We start from the raw sequence: 14,838 nt of genomic DNA, 5'->3' as shown, positions 1-14,838 counted from the left end.
ACCTATTAGAATGGTTAAAAATTTTAAAACTGACTTGGCAAGAATCTGCAGCTCTCATACACTGCTAGAAGGAACACAAATAATATAACCACTTTAGAAAACAGTTTGACCATTTCTTAAAAAGTTACACATATACCTACCATATGATCCAACCATTCCATTCCTAGGTATTCACTCTAGAAAAATAGAAGAACGTGTCCATACAAAGATTCGTACACAAATATTCAGAGCGGCTTTATTTGAATGAACCCAAACCAGGGAACAACCCAAATGTTCATCAACACGTGAACGGATAAACAAATTGTGGTGTCTCTATGCTCCTCATCAACAAAAAGAAATGAACTATTGATACACACACAACATGGATGAATCTCAACATAATCATGCTGAGTGAAAGTAGCTAGACAAAAAGGAATACTGTATAATTCCAGTGATTCTAGAAACTGCACACTAATCTATAATAACACAAAGAAGATTGGTGGCTGCCTGAAAATGGGGGATTGTGGGAACGGGCGGGAATAGGGACGACAAAGGGGCGTAAGGAAACTTTTGGAGGTGATAGATATGTTCACCAGCTTGATTGTGGGGATGATTTCACACGTGTATACATGGGTGAAAATGTATCAAATTGTAAAGTGTTAAACATGTGCACTTTATTGCCTATCATTTATACTTTAATAAATAGGTTGTTTGAAAAATAGCAGTGGACAGATTCAGCCTTTGATGAGGATATTATGAACCCATGACCTAGTGCCAAGCACAGTACTTGATATAGAATACCCCTTCTGTGTAAAATATGAAATCATTCATTCAGTGATTCACTCACGAGCTTCATGGAATATCTATATGTCCCCTTTCACCATCATATATAAATAACTCTGTTAAATTATCTACTGCACTGTGTAATAATCTTCAACCTTCCTGTCTTTGTTCCCTACTAGGTAGTGCGCTCTTCAAGGGAAGGACGATGATTTTTTATCTTTCTAGCCTTAGGTTTTCACTCCACACAAAATGGGTCTATATATGTTTATGAAATCAAAAAAGGAGACAGATGAATCAAGCAGTCAATCAAATTACTGTGCAAAGGGACCAAGGAATCAGCAGTGGCAGGAAAGCCACCCCCTGCTATTTCCCAGACGATGGGAAGTACATCTGCCTGCCACGTTTGGCAGCCAAGAGCAGGCAGTGTGGGGACTGCAGATAGAGGTGGCCGTCAGTCTTCCCTCATTCTATATTCCTTGCTTGAAATCTTAGTTCTGAAGTTTCCAAAACACCATGCGCTCAAGGCATGGCTGCGGCAGACCTGTGTCCCTAAGGAAAGTTACCACACCTTCTCTTGTATAGCACAGACCAAGGCCACAAACAAGTGCCTTTCACCTCTGCCCTGGCCCCTCTGGCTCCTTCTTCACTTGTATCTCTCCCCTTCCCCTTCATTTGGATTCATTCCTTCATGGGTTAGACTCCAGAGTATGACCTGTGTGTCAGGCCTGACTGTGGTAGTTACTGGGTGCAAGATGGAGAAGCCAGTGTCTTGCCCCCAGTCTAGGGGGAGGCCAATGAGGTGATCGAGAGCGGCGGTGCCTTCCTTTCAGTCGCTGCCGAGGAGGGCAAGAGAGAGACGCAGCTTAGTTAGATCTGAGATTCCTATAGGCTCCTCCATTTATCACAGCTCTGTGTCCTTAGGCAAGTAACTGAAATTCTCTGCACCTCAGTTTTGAGCTCTAAAATGGCAAGCATTATAACACTGTCTCTATAGTGTTCTTAGGAAGCTCTATCTGTTAGATGATACACAGTTAAGTACTCCAAAAAATATGCTTTCTCAAAAAGTAGGCTCTCCACCCCCCTAGCATCTCATACTAAAAAAAATCCAAGAGTTAGTGGGCCTAAGAATCTGCCTTACACATAGCAGGTACTCAATAGTTGCTTCTAGAATGAGCTTCTTTAGTACCCAGAGACCCCTTCTCCCTGTGCTGCTCTGATTTCTTGGTAGCGGTGATGGCACCAGCAAAGGAGGAGGGGTTAGGGGTTTGGGGTCCCCGACGAGCAGCTTCTCCTTGCTCTATCTTCAGATACTCTCAAGTCTAATGACATCTAGATGGCTATACCCACACTGAGGAGTGAAATTACATGAGACTCCTATTCACAGCCCACATGTCCTTCCAAGTGAATCTTGTTCCCTATTGGAAATGCTGGGACTCAAAGGGCCTCTGGGCCCACAGCTGATGAGCTCAAGGTGGACACGGGTCCCACAGACGGCTCATCCATAGGCATGAAAGTAAGAGGTGGTCAGTTGGATTCCTCTCACGGGACTGTGGATCCTTATTAACAGGAACTGAGCAGACAGACCATGCAGTCAACCTGGGGTTTGTGAAGCATGGGTGAGGAGAGCTGTAAAGGAGAAAGCAGGAGTGAGCAAAGGATGTCTGAGTGAGTGGAGGGCGTAGTGAGAAACAGACGTGTCCAGACAAGAGAAACCACAATACCTGGTATGAGCCATGGGGAGAGAAAGGTAGGGAGTTCCCTGGCTTGCTGGTGGCTTCCTAGGTCCTGTTCCCATGAGGCTGGCAGGTTCTGTGTCTGCCCTTGGATTCTGTGAGCAGTTGTGGTATTTCTATTTACAAACTCACCCTCCCCTAGCCACCTAATACCTGGCTTTATGCATAAATATTTATTCATGATTAATCCCTTAATCTTTAAAAATACTATTTTAAAAAAGATAGCCTTATTTATTTTAAACACACACACACACACACACACACACACACACACACACAGTCTTGCTGCCCTCTTCCACTACTGATAGGTGACAGAATATGGAATAGCAAATGTTATGATTCTAGGTTGATATGAAGAAGAAAAAGTTTATTTTGACACCCATGTCCCCAGTCCTCATCAGATAGTCAGATGTCTTCCTGGACACACCCCATAGGACCAGGGCTTTCCTATATTATAATAGCTTATTCTCCATTTAGTCATTTACGCATCAAACATTTACCGAACACCCCCAACACACACACACACACACACACACACACACACACACACACACACACACACTACATACTCTGTTGTAATCTGCTACCTTTTGCCTCCTTCTCGTTGAGGCAGGGAATAATAATGCCTTATTCCCAACGGCATCTGCAGTGCCTGATGTAGAGAGGGTCCTGGATAAATGTTTGTTGAATGATCAATGTCTCCAACTCTGGCAAGGGCAACAAGCAGAAGGATTTTCTACCTCTCCTAAATCCAGAGAGTATTGTGGGGAGGTCCTGGAAAGGGAAAATAAGGCTGGCTGGAAATGTTCCTGCAGCAAAGCATAAGACCCTTACAGGTATACAGGACACCACTTGCAAGTGGACACTGAAATAACGATCTAGTTTCAAATGGTTTCCAACCATTCAAACAACTGATTTCTGCACAGTTGGATTGGCTCTGGCAAATCTGCCTGAAAAGCCATGGCTCAGCCACTATCTGAGCCCGTGGTTTTTATATATACTATGTTTTTCATTGTCTGGAAACAACCATGAACTGATAAGAGATGGATTGAAAAGATGCGATCCTGTTTTTCATATCTAAATGTGAACTTGGACAACGGAGACACTCATGCTGAACTGCGGGGTCAAGACTTTGTTTCAATGTACAGCGAGTCACTGGCTGTCAGTTTAAGATACAGCTCTACGGTGTGGCATACCTACCGCCCTTCTCCAGGGATCTCCTCCTGCTCGCTGGGCCTGTTCGTGACAGAAAGTTGCTCTTGTAGAGGTTACATACTGAAGGGTGAGAAGCAGCCTCAACACCCTTCCCATGCCCCTTTCCATGGATAACTGGATTGGTGTGGCATCTGTGGACCTGGAGCAAAAGTCAGCGATGAGAAAGCACATCAAAGACATACAAGTTATAGGAAATTTGCAAGACATTGTCTTTGAGGTTTTGATGTCGTTGGCCTTGGGTTCGAGTGGTGTCAATCAGCAAGTCCAGGAGGGTCTTTGAGTCAAACCTGTCCCATTGTTTAATATTTTAGGAGCAGGAAGGAAGTATAAAGTTTACATACTGGTTCTTTAAGGACAAAGTCTCAGAAAAGGTCACCATGTAATGTTCTAACACAAAATAGACGGCTCTCTCCGGCAGAAAGAGGAAGTTTCTTAGGCCTCCATTTCTCCTGCTCCTCACAATGAAGGAACAGTATTAGCAACAGGAGATTTTATCTCTGGCGCTTGCCAATCACCCTCCAGCAGCACTTCAGGTGTCTACAGAGCTTGTCCTGTGTACCCACTAAGGCAACCTATTTAGCTCTTGTTTGACCCATGAGTGCCCCACTTCAGCCTTTGGTGTTGTTATTAATGCCACTTGTTGACTCACTCAACCATTCCCGGGTTTTCCAGGCAAGAAGAGAGAGACGGGGAGGACATGAAGAGGGGTATGAAGGAGGGTAGGAGAAGGACACCAAGTTCTTCAGACAACTCGCAGACTAGAAGGAGAGCCAAGGTTAAAAATAATTATAACTCAGTGCGGTACAGGGTATAATAGCACTCCAAGTGCCAGGCAGCATGGTGGTGGCTGTCCCTGGGCGAGGGGAGGAGGTGAGACTTCAGGAGAGGGTGACATTTGAGCTGGGCCATAAAGGATAAGTAGGAACTCACTGGGCAAAGAAGAAAGAATCTTCTAGGCAGGGACACAGCATGAGCAAGTGGAAGGAGCAGGTGGAAGAGCAGTGAGTTGTGTGGCTGAAGCACAGGATCGGAGGGGGTCAGTAGAGGAGGGGAAAGAGCCTGGAGTAGCAGTTTGGGGACACGTGATGAAGTCCCTTGAATGCTATACTAAATAGTTTGGATTTTTTTTTTTTTAAGATTTTATTGGGGAATTGGAACAGGACTTTATTGGGGAACAGTGTGTGTTTCCAGGACTTTTATTTCCAAGTCAAGTTGTTGTCCTTTCAGTCTTAGTTGTGGAGGGTGCAGCTCAGCTCCAGGTCCTGTTGCCATTGCTAGTTGCAAGGGGCAGAGCCCACCATCCCTTGCGGGACTCGAGAAACTGAACTGGCAACCTTGTGGTTGAGAGCCCACTGGCCCATGTGGGAATCAAACCGGCAGCCTTCGAAGTTAGGAGCATGGAGCTCTAACTGCCTGAGCCACCGGGCCAGCCCAATAGTTTGGATTTTTTATTAAAAATGATAGGAAGTCACTAAGGAGTTTGAAGCAGAGAGTGACGCCAATAAACTGGCATTTTAGAACAATCTCTCTGAGGCAATGTGGAGGATATGTTGGGGGGAAAGAGACAGAGAGAGACGTTCAGGGGAACCACAGACATTCCTAGCGCCCCTGTGTTGGGCGCTATGACTTCGAAGATGAGTAGAACACCATCCTGGCCTTTCAGGAGCTTGCAACTAAGGGAGTGTATCAATTCTCTCTTGCCATAATGGATTACCAGAATCTCTGTGGCTTTACACAACACATCTTAATTACCTCAGAGTGTATATGAGATGCAGTGTGGCTTACGTGGGTCCTCTGCTTCAGGCCACAGTCAAGGTGTTGGTCAGGGCTGAGGTTTCATCTGAGGATTGACTGGGGAAGAATCTGCTTCCAAGCTCATGTTGCTGGTGAGAGCCAGCTCCTCGCTGGCTTTGGCCAGAGGGTTCCCTCGGTTCTTTGCATGTGGACCTCTTTGGCTTCATCAAAGCGTGAGAACTAAGAAGGCAGTAGAAAGAGTGTGCTCACAGAACAGAAGTTGCAGTCCTATACAACACATCCCAGAAGTGACCGCATCACCTTTACTTAGCATCAGGTCCCAGGTCCCACCCGCACTCAAGGGGAAGGGGTTGCACAGGAGTGTGAACACCTATAGGCAGGAATACTCTGGAGTCATTTTAGAGTCTGTCTCTACAGAGGCAGACAGATCTTAAACTATATCAATAATCAGGAAAAATATGGTGGGGTATTCTCAGTGGACTGTGAGATAAAAAAAAAGCTATCTGGACCAATCCAGCAATTAAGGGGATGCCTCTAGGAGTTCGATTGCTGGGGTATTATGAGATGCAAATACCTGAACTTTTCCTATTCGTCGTTTTATTCTTATTATCTACAGGGTCCTTATGTTTAAAAGTTTGCGATGGATCCCAGCTCTGCCAGTTACATCTATGTGAATTGGGGAGTTAGGTAGCCTTTCTGAGCATCAGTTTCCTAACCTACAAAATAGAGATTCTGCTGCGTATGCTTCAGGGCTCTTGAGGGATTAAATGAGATGGCATATATGTTAATAAAAAAACCCGGCACAGGCCTGGTTTCACCTGAACTTAGTCAGTAACTAAGGCCAATAGTGCAGACCCAGATGGACATTAAGGCCTTGTTCAAGGTCACACGCACAGCAAGCCCTGGGTAGGACAGATCCTTCACTCCTTAGAGAGCTGTGACCAAGACCCTCACAGATACACCCAACATCAAGGCTGCCTCGGTGGTGAAAGGAGGAGGCACTGACATCTCCATGGCGTGGACACTTCGTTCATTTGGTGACTACCTGATAAACACTTGCTTACTTCCTCTAGGACCTGGGCTCCAGGGCCACATCCTCCTTTCCAGAAGCCCTGCCAGGTCCTTAAAACAGGCAGGGCCCCTCTTCCCTTAAGGTTCCCTCTAGGCCCAGCATTCATCCGATGGTTTGGCACCGCCAGGGAGGCTAGGATGACATCTGTAAGTCCAATACAGTGGACTTGGAGATAGTAGAAGTCCTCTCAAGGTCGTTCCACCTTTTCCTGAACAATCTTATATACCAAAAACGACAGCCTTACTTATTCTATTATTTACTTAAAACTCTCTCCGTTTACTCTTATCTGCAGTCCACAGCCCAGCAGAAGAGAAGGCTTTGGATGGCTTTTAAAAGTATTTATTATGTGCCTGGCTCTGTGCCAAATGAAAACACGTGATGAAGGATGTGTTGACCTTCAAAAACAAAAGAGCCAGTTATTTTACCAGCAAAATGGGTTTATTTGGAAATAGCAAAGGAATTGCAATTCAGGACAAGCGAGCTACGGTGAACCATAGGCCAGTCTGAAGAACAGAAAAGAGGGGCTTGCTTGTACAGGGAAAAAGAGGAAGTTGAAAGCAGTGTTCGAAGAATTCAGGGTGCTAATGGCTTCTTACTGGGTGAGTGTGGCCATTTCTCATTGGCGGGTCAGTAACCAGAAGTGCAATCCTGAGGACAACCAGCTAGAGAGGTTCAGGTGAAAACTGGGCACGGTGGAGGTGTTTCACTGGGCAAGGAGAAGTTCTTCCTTCCTTCTGCTGTGCTGTGCCCTCGTGTTTGTGGAGTGCGGGAGAGTTTCCCCTCGGGGCTTCCAGACTCCATGTTGAATGAGATATCCTTTGCTTATTTTTAACAGATGGAAAGCTGGGGTAGATGGGAATGGAGGCGGGGGAAGGAACTAGTCTCAGGCTGGGGTTTTCAGGCGTTGGACTCCCTGATAAGGCAGAGCTTGGAGGCTGGAGCTGGGCCTAGGCTGAGCTCTTCTTCCTCAGTCTGGTCTCCTGAGTAAAGCTTCAGTGGTTGTTATTCCAAGATTCTATTCAAATACCCTGGAAATGCAGCTCTACAAGAATATCCTCCAGAGTCTTCGTGCACAAGTGCTCGGGTTGAAAGCTTTCCATCCAAATTCTGTCTTCTTGTGGTGACAATGCCACTCTCCTGGATCTCTCGCATCACGTGGAGGATGGAAATCCATCTGAAGAAGACTGCTGAATGCCCAGATGCATAATAACTTCAAAATGAGACATCTTTTCCAAAGAGCACAGACACTGTGCAAAACTCAAAGATGAACGACTTCAAACTGTGAGAGGCAATGAATGCAAATTGTTCACATCAACGTAAGGCAGACTGGACGCATAAGCGGTTAGGCAGGCTTGTAGGAGGCCACTGCTTTTCCAGGGGCCCCCCCATCTCCATGGTCACGGCATGCCCCCACCTCTGTTGGTGTTGCTGGTTATTGCTATGGAGTATCACAGAACAGGGTCCTGGAGTGGTCAGGGTTCTTAATGGCAAGCAACAGAAAGTGAGTTTTGCTTCTATAAGCAGAGATACATTCACAATAAAGGATATTGTTGAGTTCATGAAATCACCAAGAATGCCAGAAAATCAGGCTTTGGAGGTGGGGCAGGAAAGAGGGAGACTCCTGAGCTGGAATTATGCCCCAGAACTGGTCCAGGGCCACACATGGCATTGTCAACAGAGCTCGGACTGGATGTGGCCACCACTGCTACCACCATCAGTACCAAGGTGGCTTCCCGAGGCCACTGCTTCTTTGGGTGTGTCAATAGGCTGAGCCTAACTACTGCAAGGGAGGCTGGGAAAACAAGCATCTGGGGCTCAGAGGCTGGGCAGCTAAACAGTGATCAGTGTCCACTGGAGCCCCAGGGGTTATTCGCAGGTCTCGCAGGGCCTTCTCTCTTTATTTTTTTTTAATTTTTAATTTTTAAAATTTTTATTGGCGAATATTGGGTAACAGTGTTTTTTTCCAGGACCCATCAACTCCAAGTCAAGTGTTGTTGCTTTTTTTTTTTTCAATCTAGTTGTGGAGGGCACAGCTCAGCTCCAAGTCAAGTTGTTGTTTTCAGTCTAGTTGTGGAGGGCGCAGCTCACTGGCCCATGTGGGAATTGAACCGGCGACCTGGGTGTTATGAGCACTGCGCTCTAACCAACTGAGCCAATTGGCCACCCCAGGACCTTCTCTCTTTAAATCAAAAAGTAATTAAATGTAAAAAGGAAAGAAGACAAATTCATTCCAAAAAACGTTATAGAGCAGCTATAAGACAAGCAGTGTACTAGACGGTGAGGATAGAGCAGTGAGCAAAGCAGACATAATCCCTGACCTTGGAGAGATTACACGGTCCTGGGAGACGGGGGGGAGCACATAAGTGTGCTTATGTGAGTGTGTGGTGATAAGTGCTGTGGAGAACAATCAGGGTAAGAGGAGCCTGGGGGTGGGGGGTGGAGGTGTTCATTTATAGAGGGGTTCAGGGAAGACTGCACGGCTAAGAGGATGTGTGAACAGAAATCTAAAGGAAGGGAGGAAGGGAGTCATGGGGCTCCCTAGGGAAGTGCATTACTGACAGAGGAGACAGCTCGTGCAAAGGGCCTGAGGCAGGAGTCCACAAGGGCGTTCAAGGAAAAACACAGCCATTGTGGCTGGGGCAGAGTGAGGACGAGGAGAGTTGGAGAAAATGAGGTCAGAGAGACAAGAGGTTTTACCAAGCACAAGACAGGAGCTGTTGGAAGGTTCTGAACAGAGAAGTAAAAATGATCTGACTCCCATCTTAGAAGGAGCTCTCTGGTTGCTAGTGGAGAACAGACTGTAGAGGAGCAAGACTGCAGGCAGGGAGAGCATTTAGGAGGCCACTGCAGTGATCCAGGCAGAGGGCCCAGGTGGGACCAGGTGGGACCAGGTGCGAGGGTGACAATGGTGAGAAGGGGCAGATTCTGGATGCATTTTGAAGGTACAGTCATCAGGATTTGATGGATTGGGTTTTTCATACTTTCTCTCTTTCTCATTCTCTCACATATATATGATATATCTATACATACATATGTTATATACATATCATATATATACACACATACATATGTACATTTACGTGTGTGTGTGTATGTTTAGAGGCAAAACAAGAAAAATCTAGTTCTAACCAGAGTACTGTTCCAAAGTTAACATTACCTAGTAAAATAAATAGAGATAAGAAATAAGAAAGAGATCAGCTCAGTTAATAAGCTAAGAATTGATTAGCTCAAGCTCCCAGTTCCTTGCCAGTAGGAAATAGTAATCATAATGACATTTAAATTGTTTGAGTGCTTACTAGGTCCTAGGTGCTGTTCTAAGCACCTTGCATATGTCATTTATAAGTATTAATCATTTCATGATCACAGCTGTGCCATAAGGTAGGCGATATTATTGTTCCCATTTTAAAGGCAGTGAAATTGAGTTGCGGAAGGTTAAGTGAGTTAGATAAGGACTAGTTACAGAGAAATGAAGTCTTGCCTGTAGTGAAAGATGGAATAGTTATTAAATAACCACCTACACATAAACATTCCTCACTGGGGCATGATTATTCATCTGTAGAGTTAGGGTATTAGAAGAAGTGATGGCTAAAGTCCTTTATCTGTGACTGACTGAGTCCTTCATTGTTAGCAAAGAAAATATTGTCCCTTTTGGCTCCTTTCCATTATAAACATGAAATAACCAATTCATGTTTTCTCAAGGCGTACAATGGGCAATTAAAGATTATTTTAAAGAATAACTGGATTTCATGAAGTAGTTATATTATTGCTTAAATAACTGTCATTGATCATAACGAGTTTGATGACTAGTGTTCCTTTATGTAGAAAAATTGTACTCTCACGTATACAGAGCCAAATATTCCCCAACATGGATAACAGATCAATAAAGAGTGCCATAGTTCAAGCGAGAGCTATTTGTGGTACCCCAAACAATCCACCTATCCATCCAGTGAATGTCTCTGAGCCCCAGATCCCAGGTCTGTACAACAGGGATAATAATATTCACCTTTACATGTTATTGTAAGGATCAGAAGCAACACCAGTAAAGCCCAGGTAGACCGTGCCTGGCTTGGGGTTAAACTTCAATAAATGATGTCCCTTGGGGTCACCTGTCCTGGTCAGCACTTCAGGAATGTGCTCCTACAGGGCTCCCAACGTGCCACCACTATACATCACTGAGTGTAGTCAAGGACCCCTTGGGGCAAGTTCCCCACAGCAGAGGAAGTCAGGGGAAAGAAACCTAAAGGGGGGCGCTGCAAGCAGGACGAAGGGACAGAAGAGCCCCAGAACCTGCTCTTTCTTACAACTTAACTTGTCTTCATGGTCCCATAAACATCTGTCACCACAGCTCTGAACCACACTGGTCGGTTATCCTGAAGGTCACCTTGGGGGGAAAAAAATCATGTTTATAATATACTAGAAGGCAGGCAATTATAGTGGTTAGATAACTGATTTTGGTATATGACATTCATTCAACAGATGTTTATTTAAATGAGCATCAAGTATGTGCTAGGCCTGTATCTCAGGATCTAGGAATACACCTGTGAGCAGAAGACAAAAATTCTACCCTCTTGAAGGTGACATTTTTGTGGAGGGAAACAGCAATAAAGAATAAGTATAATAAATAAGTAAATTATATAGTATGTTAGAAGGTAATAAAAGATGTAGAAAAAAAAGTAATAGGTCAGGGTCAGGGGAATTGGGGACGGGTTAGGAAGAGTGGGTTGTAATTTGAAAGCGCTCAGGCCCCCATGTCTTTGGAGTTTCGGTTATTTTACATCACGGCTCTGTGGCATTGGACAATTTACTTAATCTCTTAAAGCCTCAGTTTCCCCATCTGTAAACGTGGAGAGAAGAGTAATACCTAGGGCATAGAATTGTGATGATTAAATGCGCTAATATATAAAGGGTTTAGCATATAGAAAGCACTCATTATAGTATTTCAATACTTTTAATATATAGCAGAACACTTTAATATATTGCTTAAGGCTTAAAAAACACAGCAAAGCAAGGAGAAAACCAAAATCCTACCACCCAGAGATAACACTTAATATTGTCATACAGCCTTGCAGTCTTTTTCTCTCTGCACGGATATGTATAAATATACACATTTAACAAAACGAAATCTAACTACACATATCCACGTTCTACCCTGTGTCTTAATTTGTGGAATAATGTTCTGAAAAAAATATCACAGTATTTAAGAACACTTAACTCTAAATTCATCAAGTTGTATACATTAAATCTGTACAACAATTTGTATGATAATCATACCTCAATAAAGTGCTTTTCAGAATGCTTAAGAGGGTAATTTTATGACTAGAACACAAGATTCACCAGGTCATTATCCCAGCTTGAAGGGAAAAGTATTTTCAAGCACCTCCCAGGACTGACAAATTCTTTTTATTATAAAGTTTCTTAAGCATATACAAACAAAATCATGAATAAACTCATTATTATTAAAAGTCTTATAGAACTATAACAAAATAAATTTTGAAATGCTATCCACCACTGCTGTCTCCTATTCCCATCGACAAGTAGCTTTCAAACCGTTTTTAAGTGACGGCCAGCAAGAAATACAATTTATAACGTTATCCAGTACCTCCTAGGTCTAGCAGCTATCTATAGAGAAATAGTTATGTTATATAGATAGAATCATAAAGTCTGATAAAGACTGCATGAAACTTATCTTTATTACGTCTGATGTACCCTGATGCTTTCTTTTCATTCCATTCCTTTTTTTTTTTTTTTTTTTTCAAAATGCTGGCCAGACCCACTAAAGCTGGTTCCACCACCCTCTAATGAAAGATTTTAATTCTTCAGTTTGGAAAACACTACCTCTGCCGGCTAAAACTATGCTTTTTAGTCTCTATATCCCCAGCACAGAGGCAAACGTGAAAGTTTATTGAAAGAAGGAAGGAAGGAAGGAAGGAAGGAAGGAAGGAAGGAAGGAAGGAAGGAAGGAAGGAAGGAAAGAAGAAAGGTTAAATTAGTAATATTATTTCAAGTTTTAAAAACGGATAAGGACGGGGTGGCTGGTTAGGTCAGGTGGTTAGAACGTGGTGCTACTAACACCAAGGTTGCTGGTTCGATCCCCACATAGGCCACTGTGAGCTACGCCCTTTAAAAAAAAAAAAAAAAAAAAAGCTGCTGAGGACAACAGGACCCAGAGAGGTAAACTGACATGCTCAAGGTCACACGGCTCACAGACATATTTGAACTCAGGTGCGTCTGAAATGCAAACCTGTGTTCGCGCTACTGCTGGCTGTTGTGCATGGTTCTCCCTGCACATCATTCATGTGTGAAGTGCTCACAAGAGAAAGGGGGCGAGGACAGGGCAAGGATGTGAAGGGAAGAATATAGTCTTCGCCAGAGATCGTTTCTTCCATCCAATCCTACGGGGAGCTCTTGAGCATGAATTACACCACAGAGTGGGTCCTGCCTGGAACCCAGAAGACTCAGTTGGTTAGAACGTGGTACTAACCACCTTTTTGAATCTCTGTGTGTGAGTGAGTCATTGGCTGTGGGCTGCAGGGGAGGAGGGAGAGGCAATTCCCTGGCAATTCCAAGGCAACTCCCTGGAGCAGGTGGGCTATTAGCAGCTGAGGGTCACAGCCACTGGAGAGGAGACCACAGCCCAGGGAAAGGACCCACAGCATCCATTTCATTGACAGTGCACCCGACCCGACTGTTCATTAAATAAATGAACATGTTCCCTCAGTAATAAAATGAAAATAATAATGTGTACTTTGGGGGTCATTACGAAGAGCAAGTGAGATCACGTGTAGACGTTACTTAGTCTAGCGTCCAGCACGTGGTAAGTGCATAATAAAGAATTATTAGCTATAGTAAAAATGAGTATTAATTTAGCAATAATTAGCCATTCATGTTATTAATGATTATAACTGCAGTGTTTGTGACAATTGGTAATAAAGCTTACTCTGAAGTCTCAGCTGGGTGACTGAAGAAGGATAAAAATTTATACAACAGGAACGCCTACCTGCCTGATGGGGCAAGACTTTCTAGCTCCACGCAGTCCAAGACAACGCCACTTCAACCCAAATTCCCAGTGTTCAATTCCTGGGATCACACCGGTCACTGTGACCTTGGGTTTGGCTCATTGGATTTGGAGATTCAGGGTGAAAGCATCACCTCAGCCCCCAAATAAGTCTTAGGCTGCAGGATAGAGGAGGTGTGAGCAGGGGATGGGGGAGGCTGGGAGATCAGGGAAAGGGTCCCCAACTCTGGGTCTCTGTTGCAAGCGAGAAGAGAGCTGGCTCCATCTCACAGTCACGACTTGTGCTGACGTCATTGTTTCCAGACCCCAAGTTGTCACTGAAGGTAAACGTTCCCAGGGACCTTCCTTTGTCTGACTCTCAGCATTTCCTGCCTGGTGCTGTTTACAGCCACCCCCTTTGCCCCATCGTCCCATAGGTTAGGATATTAAAATGCCTAGTTCCTGCTGAATTTTTCACAACCTCAAATGACTCATACTCTGCTCTTTAGTGAATGCAAAAAGAAGCAAGCCATTCCTGTTGCTAAAGGCAGTGGTTTCACTTTTTTTTTTTTTTTTTGAGATTATATAAATCTGCATTTGCTTTGTGTGTATGGAAACACTTGATGGGTGTGCAGGATGGTGGAGCAAAATGGGGAAGAAGGCAGACCCTGGAGGAAGCCAAGCTGGGCACAAACGTGACATGTATCTGCATAATCCTTTTTTACTATTTCTAGAAACATTTTCTGGGACCTGGAGCTTCATGGGGTCAGGTTTCTTTGCCTCAGATCCCTCCCCAACCTTAAATTCAGATCAATGGTTTGCTCTGCTGCTCCATTCTATCTAACTCCATTGTCACCTGAACCTCCACCTTTGTTGATGACACCCCAGACTCTGTCTAGCCCTATTCTCTTCAGAATATCAGCCCCGTGGCTCAGGCAGCCCAGGAGTATCAAACCCAGTGAGTTCAAGTTGAACCCAGTATCTTTTGCTCCTTGGGTGTTCCAATTTCTCACTGAAGAACCGAATGACACCACCTGTTCATCCAAGCTAGAAACCCTAGAGTCTTCAGTTCACCTAAAAGGATGGACTTGGCTTCTTCTTCGCTGCCCCTCCCAGCTGAGTTATCAATGAAAGTTATCCAACTTTCAATGTGTCTTAAATCCACCCCTTCCACTCCATTTCTGTCTCCACTGCTCAGCCTCATATCATCCCTGTATGAAACTATGGTGATAGCCTCCTAACTGATTTCTTTGCCCATCCATCCATCCATCCATCCATCCATCCATCCATCCTACAAATATTTATTG

The 14,838-nt window shown here is 44.3% G+C and overlaps 1 long non-coding RNA gene across 1 annotated transcript; it reads right to left on the bottom strand.

Moving 5' to 3' along the window:
• Nucleotides 1-212: 212 nt before the first annotated feature.
• LOC109446987 (uncharacterized) lies at nt 213-3,676 on the bottom strand. The gene is made up of 2 exons (XR_016021554.1): nt 3,083-3,676; nt 213-2,590 (listed from the first exon to the last, which is right to left on the bottom strand). It is a non-coding gene; the product is annotated as an uncharacterized LOC109446987 (long non-coding RNA).
• Between the last annotated feature and the right edge of the window lie 11,162 nt (nt 3,677-14,838).

This window comes from Rhinolophus sinicus, chromosome 6, assembly GCF_057876585.1.
Source record: "Rhinolophus sinicus isolate RSI-liver-muscle chromosome 6, RSI-T2T, whole genome shotgun sequence".
NCBI classification, from domain to species: Eukaryota; Metazoa; Chordata; class Mammalia; order Chiroptera; family Rhinolophidae; genus Rhinolophus; species Rhinolophus sinicus.
The sequence above is the reverse complement of the archived record's forward strand: the minus strand, read 5'-3'. Positions and strand labels throughout refer to the sequence as shown.